The following is a 21,753-nucleotide window of genomic DNA, read 5'->3' as shown; positions in this document are numbered from 1 at the left end:
GAAACATGTGTGCAAATTAGAGCAACACAGTCTGTACGTATTCTCTTCTCCTTTCATCCGTCCAGACAGAAGGACGAGGCGCCTTAAACCAGGAGTCCTTCTCCACGATGTCCCTATTTGCCAGGGGACACTTCCTCTTCCAGACCCAAAAGGTGAGACATTTCTCCCACCCTTTGGCACTGGGCTCAGAATCGATGCGCGGTCTGAAAACACAAGGCTCCCGTTGCAAGGAATTAAGAAATATATGGAGGCCTGAGAGGGGAAACAAGAGGCTTAAACTTCTCTGGTGAGAAGACCGACTTGACGGCCGGAGTCAGCAGAGACTCTTCGGTCTCAGGAGGAAGGAGGCTGCAGAGTCCAGTTGGGCCCAAATCTCCTGTATATATAATTTCCGTGATTTTCGACTGTTTTGTACGCAAGCTTGCAACAAAAAATTTAAACTTTTATAATAAACTTCCTATCATTGCAGAAAACTCAGATTTAAACAATACACTTGAGCAAAATATTGGGAAATACTTGTGCAGGTTTAGACATCAAAGCGAATGAATTAAGCTCAGGAACAGATTGTTAAAATAACCACAGAAGTGATGTCATTCTAAATGAAGCAGAAGATCTGTGTGTGTGTGTGTGTGTGTGTGTGTGTGTGTGATGACTATGTCGCCGACGTAGGCCGTTAACAAAAGCAGACATTTCTGGAGCATCTTATTCGTCAATAAAAGCCACAAAATGCAAACAACCACCTTTTATGAGAAGTCGCAGCCAACATGAATTACGTACAAATGACTGAATTTGATTTTATCAAACGCTCACTGAGGCAAAGGAGATAATTACTGGAATCAGCAACACGGGGAGGCTGCTTTCTGTGTTGTTGTTGTGGCCTGATTAAATGCATTAAAAAGCGTTAAATGAAGCACATCAAACAAGAATTCATGAATAATGGTTTAAGACTATTTTAGACGCACACAAACACAAGGATGAAGATGCCGGGACTTTAGACTGAACTATGTCACTTTGACACTGTGTTAAGTAAAAGTAAAATAAAAAAAGCCTCCATAATAAGATGCAGCATTATAATGCTAATATACATTATCTGTTCTTACATGTTTTTTGATAATTGAAGTAAATTCTGCTGAAGCTACTTAATCTACATGTATTTGTACAGTTTTTTATTTTGAAAAAAAGAAGAAAAACACCAGAGGAGTCTCCATTTCTGCTGTATGTGAGCACACAAAGGGGATTTCACCAGCACACGGCGTGTGCGCCACGAACTCTCGTCACACAAGAGGGATTGTTGGAAATAACGTGATCTCGCCCCTCGGGCCCCCCGCGCCGCCCCCTTTGATGAATGCTATTTAATTATCCGGCGATTAACTAGTCCATTAGAAGTGGACTGGACACGATGGCAGGGAACACTTACTGTGTTTCCTCCCATATAGGAAATGAGGGAGAGGAGGGGCTAATGTGTGTGTGTGTGTGTGTGTGTGTGTGTGTGCAGTGTGGGTGGCTGTGGGTTGTATTTATTACGTAGGCACCATGATAGGCCAGAAGGCTAACAGCCTGTATGTGTGTGTGTGTGTGTGTGTCTGCGCCTGAGGCGAACAGCTCTGATTGTGTCTCTCAAAGTGTAATAATCCGTCTCTCTCAATGACTGTGTGGGCGTGTGGGTGTGTGTCTGTGTGCGACTGAGTGTGTCCCCGAGCAGATAGCGTGAAGAAGAAGAAGAAGAGCAGGGACACTTTCATCATTAAAAGCTAAGTTCTCTGCTCTTCATTCCAACTCATTAAGTATAAATTGTGTTAATATTTCCATTTGTCTTTGTTAATATCGTGTCTTTCTCTGACTCATTGCAATTTTCTGGCGAAGCACTTAACGGCCCGATGAAGAAATGAGCCTCTCTCATTGTACTTCACTTCTACTCCATGGAGGTAGGTAGCAGCGCGGTTTGACATTCATTTTAAAAAAGGACAATAGTGGTGTCATTTAAGGAGAAAAAAAAGGATCCGTGACAACCTAATTGCTCATCAACAGTTCATTATTCCGTGCGTAGTGGTGTAGTGGAGGATGAAGTAGCACCAGCTACCAGCACACCCACCTCATCAGCGACGCTAATGGTGTCTGGTCTTCACAAAAAGCCTTTTGGTGCCAGTGACACTGTGACTTCATTGTCTGCTTTTATTCCAGCGGGGTGATTGCGTACGTCCTGCTTCCTGCGAGCCACGTGACACATCGGTTACCCTGGAAACCCCCCCCCCGAACCCGGAGCGAAGCCAATGGCGACTTGTCTCAAAAGTTGTGATCTCTCTGGTGACCAGCAGGGGGCAACTCCTCCGGTCCCATAGACGTCTACGAGAGAATGACTGATTTATTCCCCCAGTAAACATTACAAACATAGGTTTATGGTCTCAGTCTCTAGTTTTGAGTCTTCTTCAGTAGCAACGTGCATTTAGTGAATCATTGAATGATGAGAATCAAACAGACCATGAAGCAGGGGATGCTTTAGGGCGGGGCCTCACTGATTGACATGTTGCTGCATGTCCCCAAACCGTAGACTGCGTCTCTGCGTCACGCCTCCAGAGGGTTTACTGCTCGCACAAATCAAGACGGTCGAGAACCGAAACGCTGAACAGCAGTCGAATGCGTCCACTTCTTAAATTCATTCAAAGAACCTGGAATGTGTCGTAACGCAAATGAGCGCGAGGAATCGTCTGCGTCTGCTAGTCAGCATGTGCCCACCTGGGCGCCTCATGTCACCGTGTTCCAGATGGCTTCCACCGCCGCGTGTTGTCGTACCAGCAGGCCCTCCGAAGCACCAGGATGAGGTGAAGTGTAAGGGCAGATTAATGCCATTCTGTCCATTTATTGTCCGTGTAGTTTCATAATGCATGACGGATGTTTTCACACATTAAATGTGACAGCTGTGGAAGCGCTCAGCGATCCGTGGCTTTTTTGTAGGACGTCTGGCTGACAACTAGTTGTGAAGTCGCCGCTTTCCGCAGCGTGGATGGCGGAGACGGCTGCTAACATCACGACGAAAAAAGGGACAAAAGACGAGGGACGCCCCGATGAGACGAGGGACGGCGTATGAGGAAAGACCTTCAGGCTGTCCAGGAAGCAGCTGCCAGGGAACAATTCCAGACGATATTCGAAAGAAGTGAACATTTAAGGAGCTTCTAATGGGGTTTGAGACATGGCCAAAGTCAGCCCGATGAAAGTGGGATGAAGTAGAAGGATTGAGCCACGGCCCGACCAGAACCGGCCTTCTCAGAGGAAGGCGACCGAAGAGAAATGAAAGAAATGAAACCCGGCCGCCCTCTCCGACCCCTCTCCGCTGGATCCGACGGATCAATCTCACTTTAACAGCTCCGCTCGCTCACGCGTGTGCGCGGACACGCAACCGCACGGGCGCACACAGCACAGACGCACACGGAGCGCCAGGGAGAAATGAGCTTGAATCCTTTCTAACAGCTCTGACTTTCCATCCAGAACAATCACTGAAGGAGAAGAAGGAGAAAGAGACCGCAGGCCGGAGAGAAAAGGGAGGGGGAGGGGGAGGGGGGGGGGACGAAAGATAGTGAGATACAAAGATGAACTCTTATAAACCCCCCCACCCCTCCCCTCTAGCCTTTAGCACCAAGTCTGTGGGAGTCTTTGCCGTCTCCGTCCTGTTTTAGCTCCAGTAATTAGTTGCATGCTCCATTGTGTTTGTGACATATTTTCACGCCTTCATTATTTCATGGCTAACTTTAACCACCCCCCCCCCCCTCCCGAACCATGAGCCCCCCCCCCCCATGCAGAATGAGTTGGCCCTGCAGTCAAATGAGAAGCTGTTGCTGCAGTCGCACCGATGGAAGCAGATAATTGTCAGCGTTGATACAGTATTGTTAATAACTTGTGCGTGTGTGTGTGTGTGTGTGTGTGAGGACGGGATCACATCACACACCCCCCGCTCATCGCCTTCAGTAGGAAGGTGCTAAGAGCTCAGAGATGTTCTCACCTCCTCACAGGATGCGTCATGCATGACAAACAGCCGTCCGTGGCCTCCTGCCTGTGAGGAACACCGTCAGAGCGACTGCACCTTTGTGGGAGGAGCCAACGCACAGCGACCACCGCATTGGTTCTGGGAGTCCATTCACATCCACATATTGTCCCTCCACCTACGTACGCCAGGTTCCTTTGTGCAGCGGAGCGACGGAGCAGTGCATCATGGGACGGCTAAACCTCCTCGCCCCATGAAATTCAGGTTAGAAGCTCGTGGAGACAATCATCAAGCGGATGGACATGAAGCTCCCTGAACGATGTCATTTAAATACAGCTGAATGCATTCTGGGACCTGACACCCTCCAGAGTGATTTAAGGGAGAAATGATGCACCAACTATTACAATTCATTAACTGGCCTTATAAAGCAAAGAAATACGAAGCTCCGATTACAACAAAGACGAGAAGCGCTTCCATCCTCCACTCAGGTTCATTGTTACACAGAGCTATTCCTAATCCAGTAAAATGCACAGTTAATATTTGAAACACCTTTGTTTCATCACTTTTCTTCTTTTTTAAATTCATGTCCTCTTTAAAAGAAGTCAGCATCGAGACAAAAACCTCGAACTATGGGAAACCAGTAGATGTAGTAAACTGCAATTTAATCTCAGGATTATTGTGATACACTGAATAATGGCGGGGTATTAAAAATCATCACACAAATCCTGTCAGCACAATGTCACATTACCAGGTCTGCATCAGTAATCCCGTCCTAACGTCGGCATCACAGAAACCAATCGGCAGCTTCCTCTCTTCACCTCCTCCAAAGTAATCACGCCTTTAGCAAAAACAGAAAACATGGCCGGATCACACGTGCACAAAGATGAGGAATGTCGGCGGTGACTCACATCGCGCGTCGGTGTAGAGAAAAGTAACACGAGAGAACGAAGCTTCATGGATGTAATCCTTTTAATAAGTGAAATACTTCAACTTTAGGTAAAAGTGAGGTATGTTGTAATGCAGAATTATCTGCCTCATTCAAAGCATTTTTTTATATCTCTTGATAAACAAGGTACAGATTGCATCATTAACTCTCTTAGTTTTCAAGTCATATCGTCCAGGAGGTAAATGTTACAACATTGTGTTGTTTACGCACTAAATGATCCTCATGTTACACATTTAAAGCACCCAAAGTAAAAGTACTCATTTAGCAGAACGGTTGCCAGAATCCTATTATGTTACTGGGTTCTACATCTTCCGTCGAAAACTCAAGACACACCTCTTTAGACTCTACCTTGACTAAAACACTAGCAAACCGTAGCACTAACAAATTATAGCACTTAAATTGTACTTATAATGGCACTTTTCTAAAACATGTTTTGTAACTGCTTATTTGATGAAAAATGTACTTTCTTGTTACTTGTTTTCTGAGTTTGTATCTCTATGGTTGAAATGCACTTATTGTACGTCGCTTTGGATAAAAGCGTCAGCTAAATGACATGTAATGTAATGTTCTAATTATTGATTGTGTTGCAGTTAAATCTGGAGTACATTTCATTTACTTCTGGGTAGCTTACAGCAGTTTGAATAAGAGAGAAGGAGAGGGGTGGAGGGGGGTCTGTTCTGCTGAACCTGTCTCTCACTTGAAACCTTTAGTTTGTTGGATTCATACGAGAGCTTTTCAAAATACGTGCGGGACAATGTCAGCGCTGCATATCAAGTCTCTAAAACCAGAGGAGAGAGCAGAGATTAAATCAACCGAGTTCCCCTGACAGCTCTCTGCCTCTCTCACACACACACATACACACACACGCACACACACACACACACACACACACTCGTTCTCCACCTGGAGCGCCTCAATCTAATCTTCTCCAGGTCAGACGGATGTACACGCAGCTATGAGGAGCAGGGGAGCTGTGTGTGTGTGTGTTTGTGTGTGTGTGTCTTGTAGATGGGGATTTCTGCCATGTTAACCACCGCAACATGACGGATGGCAGGGCGTAGACACGGACATATACACCCGTTTTATGAAACCAATAACCTGCTCTGGGTTGTGCCGCGCGGAGAATCCATCAGAGCCGAGGCGGCGGCGTGGCGAAGCGCCGCTTTGTTCCACAAACCTTGGAGCGTGATGAGAAGTTGAGATAATACGCTGAAACAGTTTGGAGTTGGCACACTTTAAGTGAACTATGATTTCCATACAGCGCAGCCTGTTACTGTAATAATACCTGAGGGGGCCTTCTTTATTTGATGACGAGTGTGACAGTGATGTAGAGACCCACGCCTTCTGTCAGCAGCGCTACGGCACCCCCCCCCCCCCCCCCCCCCGGGTATTTATGCAGCACTCACCCAGCACATGGCCCGGTGGAGAGCTTCCTCACGTGTACGCGGCGATAAACGAGGCAGGATGAAGCGGTGGCGTCAAAAAAACGTGCCACCCGGTGACTAAAAGCATCTATTAAAAACACAGCTAGTGGGGATTTACGAGCGCCATCCGTGTGGCTGGAACGCCTCTCTGACCTGTAGGAGTGTGCGTAACGCTTCGTAATCACTGGAGAGCACGGATAACAGGAGACACCTACGCGGCGTCGTGTGGTTTTTGTCACAGAACAGATGTTTGCGTCACACCAGTAGCCCCAAATCAATCAATCAGGATGCATGCAGGAGATAATGTTATTTGTGTGTTCATTTTCAGCCCAGGTTAACAGGAGCTGGACTAAAAGGAGCTGACTCTCTACTTTATGGTGAGGGGTGAACCTGGAATCGCCCCCTTGTGAATATTCTGTCCCACCGTGTCCCAATAAAGTCTTATTGGGTTCTGTGTCAGTGGCGGAACACCCCAGTCATTGTTTTAGTCCCTTTTAAAAAAGGACAATAAGCTTTTACAAGGTGAGGCAGTTGGTTTTATATCACTGGTTGTCGTTTCATTTTTCCCTGATCTGAGTGGAGGCTGCTGGGGACATTTTCATGTGGATCATGTGACATTAAGCCCTCTCCATCTGGTCCTTACTCCGAAAATACCCACAACAAAGTAGACCTATTAACTGGTTTATTTCCATGGACAAAGGCCCCCGAGGCCCAACGGGACAAAAAAGTTAAAACAAAACCCAATCACAAAGGGAAGATAAATGCACCAAATCCCACAGAAAACTTGATTACAGGATGCAGATGGACCCCAAAGAGATCCAAAACGACTGAAAGTCGATACAAAACAACTACAAGGAGCAGAAAAATAACACAGAGAGATAAATAGATACAAAGCAATCACAATTAAACACTAAAATAATACAAAATGACTATAAAGGAAAATGACCAAAACTATTTTAATAGGTTTTTAGGCTCCTTGAGTTCAGGTTTCCTGTGCAGGAGAGGCGGGGGGAGGGGGGGGGGGGGGGGGGGAAACACTCAGAAACCCATTTAGCTCAATCATTTGTAATTGGATACTGAAACTTGTGCTTCTTGTTTTGCCCGGTGTTGAACCCGGGGGCCAAAAGGAACATTAACCACCGACATACCCGTCATACCGCGGGGCCCAAAGGACAAGTTGCCCTTTTAAGCTAACACGACCTTTGGCCTTTATCGCCAAATGAAGAACACATGACAGACAAAGGCAGCCCGAGCTTTCTGCACTGTCTCCAGTCTTTCCATTTCAGCCCCACGCTGCAGACACTAACCGGCTGGAGAGGTTTTCAGGGCGGATTATTCTGGTTCTGGATCCAGAGTTCCTCTCAGTCTGGTTGAATGAACTGTTTGACTCAACCAACAGTCATCTGGAAGCTAGCTGCATCGCCTCCTGAGTCTGATCTGCTGCTGCAACCCTCTGAGACGCAATTGCTTGAGTCAATTTTCAGATTTAATGGATTCGAAAATCCCTCTTTTTGCATGTGTACTAATTCCCACCATGCACAAGTCCTAAAACCCGTCAATGACTCCCTGAAATGAGGTCTGTGGTTCACATGAGATTTTAACACTTTGTTACAGAGGTAGTTCGGGACGTGACACATTTTGATCATAAACGAAACGTGGATGTTTCTTTCTCCAAACATCCAAAATCACTGGGACATGAGGTCGCTGGGAGGTTGAGTTGTAACGACGTGGTGGGACCTCGTGGCTGTTTGTCCTGGACACACTGTGATTGATGCTCTAACAGCTACGTGTAAAAGTCAAAGAAAATACATCTTGTTATTTGTATCTATCAATCACCCGTCGGAGCCAGCGTGATCACATTCAGATCTCCCCTTGTGTGCTTTTTTTACCTCTCACGCAGGGGGGCGAAAAGGTCTCTGATAAATGAATAAACAAACCAACAACTCCCACACACAAAGACGTCCCTCCCTAGGTTGATAAAAAATTTGCTTTGCAACAAGCACAAGCCTTTTTGAACCATGAATCGAAACGAGTCCGTCGATACAACTGCGCGTAAAGACGAGGCGCAGAACCGTGCACCAGCCTTAATTGTTGTTTTTATGGCTTAAGGACTCACTTTGCAAAACAAAATAAAAAGTACTTTAAATCTTAATGTATTAAAGCAGAACATCAAAACACAACCAACAGCTCTTCTTATTTTTCCCAGATCAGCATGTGGTGAAAATGAAGGTTTACCGATGCAGCCAAATAACGAGCTGTTTGATGACTGCGTGCCAAGTTACTGTTAGCGCATGAGATTAATTATCCCTTAAACACAAGCGGCTGTATTACTGTACAATTTTTCAAGTTCATTAGCAGCGACAAGTCCCCAGATCTCGCTGTGGTTGGCAGAGAATAGTAAATATACAGCAGTCAAGATCTCTTTCACACGCATTGATTGCTGGTCGATGTGCAGACTCAATAATAACTATTACTATTTATTTATATTATTTAACGTAATTTATATGTACTATAAACTATGATTAGATGCCTGAAATAAGGTTTGGCCTTTGTCTGTCTTTGGAGTCACAAATGATTGGTTTGCGATCTCTTGGACGGACAGCAGCTCGACTGGGAAGTTCACAAATGTGTGTAACCGCTTGAATTTGAAGCCAGGTGTTCCTAATAGCAGCAGCATGCACGCTCAGCGAAGCGTTCCAGGGTACGCAGAGCTTTAACAAGTTATGCTCCGTCCCCTTCATCCAGTAGTTTACCACAGTAATTAGAAGGGGAGGCAGGAGCACTGCATCTTCTTTAAATGTTGATCAGGTGGAGCAGCAGTTGAATCTGCATTACTCACTAGATCCGTACCAGCCGGTGTGAGTCAGGTATCACACTTCATCGGGGGGGGGGGGGGGGGGGCGCGGTTTAAAGGTCGCCGGTGTGGACCGTTGCACTCTTTACTTCCCAGGTGATTACGTGGTTTAAATCCCAAATGATTTGGTAGGATACCAGTGACGGAGCATTCGGGTTCAGGTAAGAATGCTGGATCGGACCAACTTGTTGGGAGTCGGTTGTCAGGGACAAGACAGCTGCAAATAATTACAAATTACGTTGGTTTGCTTAAAGGGCCACATCTCAAGCATCACTAAACTCTCTCAAGCAGTCGAGTTTAGAACACGTACCTGGAGTTTCATGTTTTTTGGACCGTCATGATAAGCCGGCAGGATATCATCTCATATATTTCCAAAGGCGCTAAACCACAAACACACACAAACACACCCGCTCACACATAAAAAGAGGGAGAGAGGGTGATCCGTTGGATCAAACGGACTCATTTGGCGGCGGTGAGAACGAGTCCTCTTATCTTGAAACAGCCATTTAGTGTTAATTAATCCGTTTGACTGAAACCTCCCCCTACAACACATTCTCTTTGGTTGTTAGGCTTTCATGCTTTGAGTGTGAACACTACCTCAGATAGCCAAGTTAATGAAAAATACCCAAATCTGATTAGGCCGGCACTGCCTCCTCCCTTTGTAGCTGTCTGGCACACGAGGGCTAGTTAACACGCCATTTTGCTCACAGGCTTAAACAAGCATCAATGACGAACAGATTTCTCTAACTATCCGTGTTGTCTTAAGCTCTGCCGCGCCGCTGTGCTCTAAGCGGAGAAGCTGTGAGGCCGTAAGATACTCCACAAACACAAAATCAATGAGCTTTGACAACGGGTGCAAGGCCAAGCCGCGATGGCGAGCTCCGGCCCCGCTGCTGTGGTCCCGATTCCTCGCTCAAAGCGCTGACTGCTATTCAAATAGGTTTCTTTTGGGTTTCTTTGAAGCCCAAATTGCTTACATTTGTTCCCCCAAACCTCCACGTGTCTCTTGTAACGTGGCTTTGTTTCTGTGATTGCCATTCTAGCCCTCAACAATCTTTCTGCTGCTGGGCTTTCCATGCTGTGATGGCTGACTGATAAGCGGTTGGAGGACTGTTGGACTCATGATAAAGCATTCTAAAAACCCAGAGAAACGACTTTGTTTTGGTATTTCAGAGGCTTTCAGAGTCCCACAGCTTGCACTCATCGAGCCGTGAATGAAACGTCTTTCATCAACAATGTCGAACAGTTTGATGCACAGTTTGTCCAGTGTCTTTTTCATGAAGGCTGCATTTGGTTGAGTGACTTCCTGGAAAACCTTTGTCATAACCTGTTTGGCTTAGTTTTTTCTTCTGTACCCACACGTGAAGCAGTGGCATCAATGTTTATCATTAGAAAGTAATGGAGAGCAAAATTTCATTTAATTTAAGCTAAAAAAAAAAATCTCCCTTGTCCTTTTCTCACGCAAAAAACACAACAGGTCAGATTCTCTCAGTCGGGAGTTAATGTGAGGTGACACAGTAATGATTTCTGAGCGTTCCCATGCTTCAGGAGTCTTGTTTTAGTTGACCCGAAGACTCACCGTCTGCAGCTCCGTTGGTCCGACCCCACACAAACAGTCTTGTTCTTTTGTGCCTCCCGCTACATAAACAGTGCTGCTGCACATTCACCGTCTGTGTGTACGCCAGACAAAGCTTTGTTGATGTTACACAGAGAGAAATTTGTCAATGAACTGCAAATACTGGAATGTCTCTAAAATGTAAAACTCCTGGTAAACATCTTAACCACAACTCTCCAAAAAATGCAGCACATGTGCTTATAGGTTAGAAAAGTAAGCAAGTAAGTGAGTTGTAAGATGTGGCTTCGTCTGGTCAAATAGGCCAGGGTTTACTCAGGCAGAAGCAGTTCTGACAACGTGTCCGGCACAAACATGTTCGTAGTTGTTCCAAATTGGTAGAAGGTGGAGATACAGAGATAACAGCGTAGATAACAGCATACCGGCCCAGTTTCTCCCAGAGAGCATTCATGGCATTCCTTTATGTTGATGGAATGCTGCACAAATAGTTAACAAAACAAGTAGTGAATGATTCAGCACAAGTCTGAACCTCAGACACTGCGAGGGGGGGGTCGAGCAAACGTGTCACAACGGTCCACGTTGGCAGGGATCGCTTGTTTCTCCTCTGATGGAAAGGAGAAGGTATCACTTGGTAATGGCTACCTGATTATTTAGTGGCAGGATCGGGAGGTTTTGTTTGGAGTCAGTATGTTGGTTGGATCTTTGGATTGCTGTTTTCATGTCACGAAATGCAATCATTTGAGAACACAAATTTACATTTTTTGTCGCTAGGAACCACTTGGTGGCTTGAAATAACCAATTCAAGCATAGCTCACTCATGAGTCGAGTTGGCTCTGGATGTCGCGAGGGACAAAGTGAATGCTGGTGGGTTTGTGGGGTCTCGGGTACCTGGGTAACACCTCGATGTTGTGCTCGGGTCTGTGGAGTATCTGGGGACCGGCTGGGATCCAGGACTGGTGTTTTTGACGTGCTTGAGTTTCCATTGGGACTAATTTCTTTAACACATAATGACAGCAGCACACAATCTGTCTGCACTGCCTCCGCACGCCTCCCAGAGGACAGCCAAATGTCATACTAACTGGTGGTGTCAAGGGGGAATTGATCTACTTCAGTGGTTCTTCCACTTTTTCCAGCCATGAAGCAAACCCGAGTACAATTATCTTCTCCCAAATGGGGCCCGGTTTAATTGAAGCATGACAGGTCGATGACCCATTTCAGGGTCCTGATCTGTAGTTTCAAAAACGCTGACAAGCAGGGTGTGTATGCAAAGCTTTAAATGTGGTCTCCCACTCTGGGAGCCAGTCTAGTGAAAACATTCCCTGGCCAATGTTGTGACCCAACAGAAACAAACCCGCATCCTATTTTAGGTCCCGAACCTTACAGAAATTGCAGCCCGTGTTTTGTCAAAGTCTGGTTTGAGAGCAAAAGTGGGTCATGGGAAGATTAAAACTGGCCTTCAAATTACTCTCCAGAAATTCCTGTCAGGACTCATTGGCTATGCGATGTTGCAAAAGCCCTGGGTTAGCAGTGTGAGGGAAGCTAAAGGTCTGTCGCACACCAAAGTAAGCACGGAGAAGAAAACCATCCATCTCGCTTCATCGCCCTCAAGGGGACGATGGTAAAGCCACCAGTTAAAGAAACAAACAAAAGAAACGTCAATTTATTGATAGAAACAGCAGATGGGAGTCTTCATTTACCCCATTTGTTCTATCAGCTCCTACTTAAATACAAAAAATCATCGCCAAACCAACACCTTTCCACCGTAGGTACAAGCTCCTTCTCACTTTAAACTAACGCGAATACCATCGTAGAAAACACTCCTTCAGATCATGTGGCTGATTGTTGATCCACGTAGAAAAAAGTATATGCATTTTAAATGAATGAAACTAACTTCTCTGTAGAATAATAAAGGGAAAGACTAAATCTGTCTGGACGACAACTATTTGTTGTTCTCCTGATTTACTGTTGAGGTGTATTGTAAAATGGATCACATGGTTTGTAATTCAATTAAAAAGTGGGCTCCATGATAAGACGTTTTGGCAAAGACTGCTGTAGGGTCTCTATGAGGCACATGGGTCTTTAAACTAACTCCCATGAAGCCATCCGCCTAAACGGAAGCCATGGGAGCATGAAAGGTCGGCTGAGGGAGGAAGTCAGGGTGGATGACTGGGTCAAACAAACACAGGGGTTCTTTTCCCAGTGAAACCAAGTCAACATGCAGTTAGTTCACTTTGCTTTTGTTACTTAGATTAGTACCAAAATAACAACAATTATGTAACAAACAACCATATTTCACAAAGAGTATTTATTATAACCACAAACACAAAGAAATGTAAGTAAACCTTAAATCCAAACAAGCTAATACTCGAAGTACAGTGTGATAAGACAGCAAACATGGAACGTGGTGGAAAAATAATTGTTATTGAACTAACAGGGAATGAGAAGGTGTTGTTATATTCTTTACATTCTGGGAATTGCATGTGCTTATTTTAATATGTTGCCCATAGCAATAACACATCTATGTAGGAAACACCAACTACAACACCAAGACAATTTAAATGCATCAGCTTTAGATCAAGTGTACTATAATAATGAGGATAATGAATATAAAACCTTCAGTGCTTGACTTCACACTGGCAGCATCCCTGTGCCACTGAGGAACGAGAGGTAAACCGTCTCATATCAACCAAACACAAATTAGCACGAGGGGAACTACGAGCAGACACAAATGAGAGCAATCAGCTGGTGTGATGTTTCAACCAGATTCCGTGCTCTCTGTGGCGTCTTAATGGAGTCTGAAAGTGCAACACAAAGCCGGCGGATTGGTGCAGCTTCCATCAGGAATAGAAAGATGGGGCTTAGGCCCGGTAGGGAGCAGCGAATGCGGCTCTTTCTGCATGTCCTCGAGGGCACAGAAATAATTCTTCATTCTCTGGTTGGTCGGGCCCACACGGCCTTTAATGCATCAGGGTGTCCGTGTGCATGTGCTTGTGTGCGTGTCCTCGCTGGAATGCTGTCGCAGGATTCAAAGGGGTGGGAAAGCACAGATACGGGCATCTGAATGTGGCACAGATGGAGCCTATTACCGACGTTCCTGACACTCCCAGTGCCTGCCTGCCTGCCAGCCTGTCTGCCAGCCTGCCTGCCTGCCTGCCTACCTGCCGACCTACCTGCCGACCTGCCTGCCTGCCTGCCGGCCTGCCTGCCTGCCTGCCTGCCGACGTGCCTGACTGCCAGCCTGCCTGCCGGCCGGCCTGCCGGCCTGCCTGCCTGCCTACCTGCCGACCTGCCTGCTTGCCTACCTGACTGCCAGCCTGCCTGCCTGCCTACCTGCCGACCTACCTGCCTGCCTGCCGGCCTGCCTGCCTGCCTGCCTGCCGGCCTGCCTGCTTGCCTACCTGCCTGCCAGCCTGCCCGCGGTAGCGAGTGAAGCCACATTGGAAGTGTCTTTAAACCTCTGGTCCTCTAGAAGTCCATGAGAGAATGAATTATTCCCTCAGTAAACATTGTAAACATGGATTCATAGTCTCAACCTCTAGTTTAGTCTTCATCAATGCAGCATGATGTTCATTTAGTAAATGATGGTCCTTTTACAGTCAGACCATAAACCTGGTGATGCTTGAGGGCGGGGGCAACACACTGATTGACAGGTCGCTAGCACAGTTCATAGGTTGCAAATAAAACCCGAGGCCTCTGGTCCACTAACCAGCGAGTCACCTTCTAATGTTCAGTCTATGATTGGATGGTTTCAGATGAATCATCAGGCCACATTCCACCAAGAGGATTTGTTTAAATGGTTCTCAGAGTCAATGACTGAATCACCCCTTTGTGCCCCTTATAACCTGCTCTGTTATTTCCTCCCTCCAGGACCATGTGGTTTGATTTGGACAGAGAAAGTGTAATTACATGATGACATTCTCCCTCCTGCTTGGATAAGAGGGGGGTTTATTCTAGGATAATAAACGCCTCCTCTCCTATCATATCTACTCTCTCCTTGACTCCATATTGCTCCTTATTTTGCCCAGTTCTCCTCTGCCTCCCTTTTGAGTTCTTTTACTCCTGCCCCTCCGTTCCCCCCCAGAGACCTTGGACAGGGATGCCGGGTCTATTTAAAAAGGAAGCCGAAAAGCTTCAATCTTGGTCTTTTACAGAGCGGCACCACATGAACACACACCAGGCGGCCAAACCAGGCTTTATATTGGCTTAAAATGTCCAGAGGAGGCCGGAGGGGGGGGGGGGATAAAAAGAGAACTGACATCACTCTTTGTGCTTTGTTAAACTTATATAGGGATGAATTGGTCTGAAAGGATTGACCCATTTCTGATCGTAATCGCTGTGTTTTTTGATAAGCACATCAGCATGTCCATAAAGAGCCATTAAGTTGAGAGGCACAGAAAAGAGGATCATGTGGAGAAAGGATGGAGGGAAAAATGGGCAAAGAGAACAAAAGAGTTACCAGAAGAGACGAAAAACCCATTTCCTTCAACTCAGTCTGACCCGGCTGAACCTCAAACCACGCGGCCACGTGGACACCATGTTGTGTGTGTCTGTGTGTGTGTATGTGTGTGTGTGTGTGTGTGTGTGGGGAGCCATTTCCACTTTTACCACGGGTCGTAGTGCACTGGCGTGAGTTTAATGAGTGTGCTTGTGTGTTGTGGATTGACGGTGCGCTTTAGTGCGGCTGTGTGTTCAAGGTGTGTGTGTTTGTGTGTGTAACTGGTTGTGATTAGATTAGATTTTAGATGAGCACGTCACACATTAGCGTGACCTCTCTTCTTCCACAGCCACAGAGGTGGTGCTTCTCTTCAGTGTCTCTGTGTGGGAATGTGACAATAAGTGAATAAATGCAGCTTCTGCATCAGTCTCTGACAAAGATTTCATTCCTTATTATGAGGTCTGTTTGAAATGAAAGAAAATCAAACACATCATACCGAATATATGACTGTAGTTGTATAAAAAATCTCCTAAAGGGGTAAGAACTGGATGTGCATAAAAGGTGTAAGAAATATGCAGCAATTGGCGAGAAAAGACACAGGTAGCAGAAGCCTTTTTCTGCCCTATGCTGTAACTGTGGAACAAACATAATTGCATATCATTTCACCAGGAGCTCCGTGGCCAGTGGATGAAGGGTAGAGTGACTTTCTTCAGTCTGCTAATGGTGCCATGAAACAACATAAAGAGTTTAACTGCTTTAAAAGCAGCGTGCTCCTTTAAAGCGATGTCGGTTCCAACTGTCACGTCACATCAGCCACGTCCTGATCGCATGCTGCGGTCAGGCTCCTTCCTGTGTGGAGCTCGCTTGTTCTCCCAAAATTGCACAAAGCTACGAAAGCACTCGTCGGTGTCGTGAATGGCTTTTTCTGATGGATTCCTGATGGATTTCTGCTGCACTGTGCACCTGGACCCGAGTTAACAGGTGTGAAAATGGGCAGATGCATTTGGGGCCTTCGAGATGATGTCACACATTCCGTCCTAAAGAGGATTTCTGTTTATTAGCTGCAAAGCAAAGAGGAATATTGAGTGTGATTGGGTTTGATCAATGGTGTCGGCCTGAATCCGTCCTCCTTAAAATTGGACTCCGGTTTCAGTCTCCTGAATCTGTTTACACATCTTCACACGGACTGTTGGGCTGAATGGAAAATCAAATTCTCCTTTTCTTCGTCACTAAACATAAACCCTCCTTCTTAATGGTACCCCCCCCCCCTTAGCAGACCGCCAATAGCTACAGATTTGAGAGCAGGAGAACCTTCACCAGGTGAGAGGTGTCTCACGTCTTGGTCGGGCCTATGGGATAACAGCAAGACTTTACGTGTGTCATGAAGACAACCCGATGATGCATCCTAAGCTCGTATCAGCAGGTCCCTTCTCCACGGAGTCCGATGATGATAAAGTGAGCTCCTCATGCTCGGGATGAAAAATAGCATCTGTTCTGATTACGGAGGTACGACAAACATCACTTCTGCAACTCAATGACATTTTTGGACACAAACTTCCTGGTCGAAAGTCCTGTGTTTGTCTCCCACATCGACACTCGCTTTGAGTTTCACTTGCGGTCTAGTGAGCGAACGCAACATTCAACGTGTCACAGAACCAAAGGGCACTTCCCATTTGCTGTGAAAAGAACAAAAAGGCTCCTGAAGGAACGACTCTGATTTGTGGTGAGACCTCGTCTTGTGGTTTCGGGGGACGTGACGGCCCGGGGAACATCTCCAGCGTCGCGGTGCTTTTTTTTTGACACGGGCGCAGTGGCAACACGGCTGAGGCACATCCCCCCCCTCTCTCAAAGGCACACCATCATCTAACCTCTGCTCAGCGCCTCCCTCCATCTGCCCCCGCCGGCGCTCCGCTGCGTTCGGAAGCCAGTCGGAGAGGTCGGGGCGGATCGAGCAGGCCGGCCCCCCCAGGGGTCTAAGAGCAGGCTGGTGAGATCGGTGGAGGTAAAACAGGGGAGAGCAGGCAGCCCGTCGGGGGGGGGAAGAACTCCTGAATCTTCAATGCGTCTCCGTTGGTGTTGGAGACGGTTTACAATGGAAATGGAACCTTTCCTTTCATTCTTCCTATCTGATAGGATCAATAACCAGCATCTTTAATATGAAAGAAATTGAATTGGGGCCAATTTATTGACATTTTAACGTAATTGGCATTAAAATATAATTTAAAAAACTACAAATGCCCGTCCATTATAACTATTCAGACTGCAAAACATGTATTGTATCCATGCCAGTAGGCCAGTATGTATCTTATCTAGGGACAGATTGGGAAGCTTCTTGCCCACAAACCTCCTTCTGATAGTGCGGGGCCCCGTTCCTCATACCGAGGGGGTGGAGTGGCAGCTATTTAATACTCCTGCCTTAAACCTAAACTGGATTATAACTCATTTGAAAGTCTGACTTTCAGTCTTTCACAACCAACCTTGAAAATAATCCTTCTCTTTGTAATAGTGTACAGGGCCCCAGGTCCTTATTCTGAATTTTTATGTGAATTTTCACAGTTCTTAACGAGTTTGGTCCTTAAAACGGACAAGGTAATTATAGTGGGTGACTTTAACATTCATGTGGATGTCGATAACGACAGCCTTGGTACTTCATTTCTCTCTTTGCTGGAATCAATTGGTTTCTGTCAGACTGTAAACAAACCAACTCATTGTTTTAACCACACCCTCGACTTGGTTCTTGTGTATGGTATTGTGATAGAACACTTAACAATCTTTCCACAGAACCCTCTCCTGTCCGACCATTGTCTGATAACCTTTGAATTTCTACTGCCAGAATCTCCTCCTCCTGCCAAGGGTTTCTACAGTCGATGTTTATCGGACACCGCTGTAGCCTCATTTAAAGAAACCATTCCCTCTGCTCTAAGTTCAGTGTCCTGTCTCAAGATATCAGAAGACTCCTGTGAAAACTTCAGTCCGTCACAAATCGACCATCTTGTCGATACTGCCACAGGCTCTTTGAGAATGGCACTGGACGGTATTGCTCCCCTCAAAAGAAGAATGGCAACAAGAAGGAAGTTCGCCCCCTGGTATAACTCTCAAACCCGGAACTTAAAGCGAACTGTGCGGAAACTTGAGCGGTTATGGCGTTCCACCAAATCAGAAGGATCTAGGCTAACTTGGCAAGACAGCGTTAAAACATATAAGAAGGCTCTCCGTAACGCAAGAGCATCCTATTACTCATCATTAATCGAGAAAAATAAAAACAACTCCAGGTTTCTCTTCAGCACTGTAGCCAGACTGACAGAGAGTCACAACGCTGTCGAGCCGTGTATTCCTGTGGACCTCAGTAGTAACGACTTTATGAACTTCTTCAATAATAAGATTCTGACTATCAAAGAGAAAATTGATGGTCTACTACCCCCAACCGGAGCCAACCCGTCCGCGGATGTAGGATCCTTGGATGCAGCCGTGGGCCCTGATACCTACTTGGATGGTTTCTCTTCCATCAACCTTGATCAACTGACTTCTACAATTTTGAAATCCAACTCTTTCACTTGTCTCCTGGATCCGATTCCAACTAAGCTGCTTAAGGAAGTTTTTCCGTTAATTAGCACATCCCTACTGGATATTATGAATCTGTCTTTGTTGACAGGACATGTACCACAGTCCTTCAAGGTAGCTGTAATTAAACCTCTTCTGAAGAAACCTACCCTAGCTCCAGAGGTGTTGGCTAACTACAGACCCATCTCTAATCTTCCCTTCCTCGCTAATATCCTGGAGAAATCTGTCGCGAATCAATTATGTGACTTTCTACAAAATAATGCTTTGTTCGAGGATTTCCAGTCAGGATTTCGAATGCATCACAGCACAGAAACGGCACTGGTGAAAATTACAAATGATCTTCTACTTGCATCGGACCAAGGACTTGTATCTTTTCTTGTATTGCTGGACCTCAGTGCTGCATTTGACACCATCGATCACCGTATCCTGCTGCAGAGACTGGAACACTTGATTGGCATCAAAGGAACTGCACTCAGCTGGTTTGAATCTTATTTATCGGATCGATCCCAGTCTGTGTTGGTGAACGGTGAATCATCGAGGACCACGAATGTTGGTCACGGAGTCCCACAAGGTTCTGTGCTTGGACCGATTCTATTTACCCTGTACATGCTTCCTTTGGGCGACGTTATCAGAAAACACCGCATAAACTTCCATTGTTATGCAGACGATACTCAACTGTATCTATCGATCAAGCCAGAAGACACCAACCAACTTGTTAGACTTCAGGACTGTCTTGGAGACATCAAAACTTGGATGACCTGCAACTTCCTGATGTTAAACTCGGAAAAAACGGAAGTTATCATGATAGGCCCAGAGCGCCTTCGAAGTCAGCTGTCACGTGATACAGTCTCTATGGATGGAATTGCTCTGGTATCCAACAGCACCGTCAGAAATCTTGGAGTTCTCTTCGACCAGGATATGTCCTTCAACTCTCATATAAAGAAGACTTCAAGGACTGCCTTTTTTCATCTACGGAATATATCGAAAATCAGGAACTTCCTGTCTCAAAGTGATTCAGAAAAACTAGTTCATGCATTTGTTACTTCTAGACTGGATTACTAATTCTTTGTTATCAGGCTGCTTGTTAGGGCTCGACCAGCCAGAGAGTCGCACACCTGACGCCGCTCTGCTCATCGCCACAGCTGCAGCTCGTCAGCTCATCCCACAGGGAGGTTAAGAATCAGATCTGCCAGTGGCTCGCCGTGAGTTCGTGCTCTGTGTTTCCCCAGAGAAGGTTGATTGTTCTTCCCCTGTGCTCCTCTTGGAGACCCTTCCAGAATTCCCTACGCAGAGTTTTGTTTTCCTGTGAGTATCGTGTGAGTTTTCCTTTTTGATTGGACTAAGAGCACCCACGGACTAGAGAGTTTTTGGAGTTGCTTTTTTTTTGTTTGTTCTCCCCCCCTGCCAATTAAGGAGGCAGTTCTCGTTTTTTTGGTTTGTTTCTCGTATTTGGTTGATTGTGAAATAAACTACGCCGTTTTCCGGCTGAACCTAAGCTGTGTCTGGTGTTGTGCACTTGGGGTCAGAGACAATCCATAACACAGCTCTTGTAAATCGCTTAAACCTCTCCAACTGATTCAGAATGCTGCAGCACGTGTATTAACAAGAACTAAGAAATGGGATCATATAACTCCTGTATTAACTTCTCTGCACTGGCTTCCTGTTAAATCAAGAATAGAATTTAAGGTACTTCTCCTCACCTACAAGGCACTTGCTGTTGAGGCACCGTCTTATCTTAAAGAGCTTGTTACACCGTATTGCCCTACAAGGCATCTACGCTCCGTAGATGCTGGGCTACTTGTGGTTCCTAGAGTTTTAAAAAGTAGGATGGGGGCCAGAGCCTTCAGTTATCAAGCTCCTCTTTTGTGGAACCAGCTTCCACTTTCAGTCCGGGGGGCAGACTCGGTCAGTTCATTTAAGATAAAGCTTAAAACGTTCCTCTTTGATATTGCTTATAGTTGGGGCTGGCTCAGGTTAGCCTGGACCAGCCCTTAGTTAAGCTGCTCTAGGCTTAGACTGCCGGGGGACTTCTTAGGACACACCGAGCCCCTCTCACACTCTCACTTTCTCCTTCCACAATCATCCATGTTTTATTGATGTACATCACTAATTAAGCTTCTTTCCGGGAGTTTTTTGTGCTTTCTCGCCTAGCAGGTCTCCGTGGATCATAGTTTCGTGCGGACCCCGGTTCTGGCTCATGGCTCTGCTGACACCTGCTGCTGCCATCATCATTACTTTAAATATGATTCATATTACTGTCATCAAAAACCAACATCTTTCTGCTCTCCCTCCCCACAGAAGCCTCTGTGGATGGTGGTTCTATCTGATGGAGGTTGTCCCTGCAGTGGTCCTGCCGTACACCTGTTCTGCTACTTGCAATTACTTGTATCATTTCAGTTAGAGGAATTGAGTGTATTGTACATCTTTTACATTGTTGATTCTGTACACATGACATCCATTGCAGTCTGTCCATCCCGGGAGAGGGATCCCTCCTCTAACGTTCTCCCTAAGGTTTCTTCCCTTTTTTCCCCATTGAAGGGTTTTTTCATATTTTGGGGAGTTTTTCCTGTGCCGATGTGAGGGTTTCGGGACAGAGGACAGTGTTGCGATGCACAGAACATCTGGGAAGCCGCTGCACGTTTGTAAACTTCTGTTGGTTTATTTGCCGCTTAATAAACTTCTGGATGTTCCATATTTCACTGCTTCAATTGATCAAACGTCTGATTATGATTGATAGATTTATACTGATTCGCCCACACACGGATTCACACACACATAATAAAACTCCTAGTTCTGTATGGACATCTACACATCCATATATACCCATACATATATTCTTAATAATTAATTGGTATCAATTAGACTCTTTGGGCTTGTTTTTATCTACTTATTCTATCCCATTGGATGATGATGAATTCCATGAAGCCTCCTGCCAGCAGGCACATTTAAAGAAATATAAGCTGATTGATTAGAGTGATGAGGCG

This window comes from Pungitius pungitius, chromosome 13, assembly GCF_949316345.1.
Source record: "Pungitius pungitius chromosome 13, fPunPun2.1, whole genome shotgun sequence".
Lineage (NCBI taxonomy): Eukaryota > Metazoa > Chordata > Actinopteri > Perciformes > Gasterosteidae > Pungitius > Pungitius pungitius.
This window is presented reverse-complemented; position numbering follows the sequence as displayed.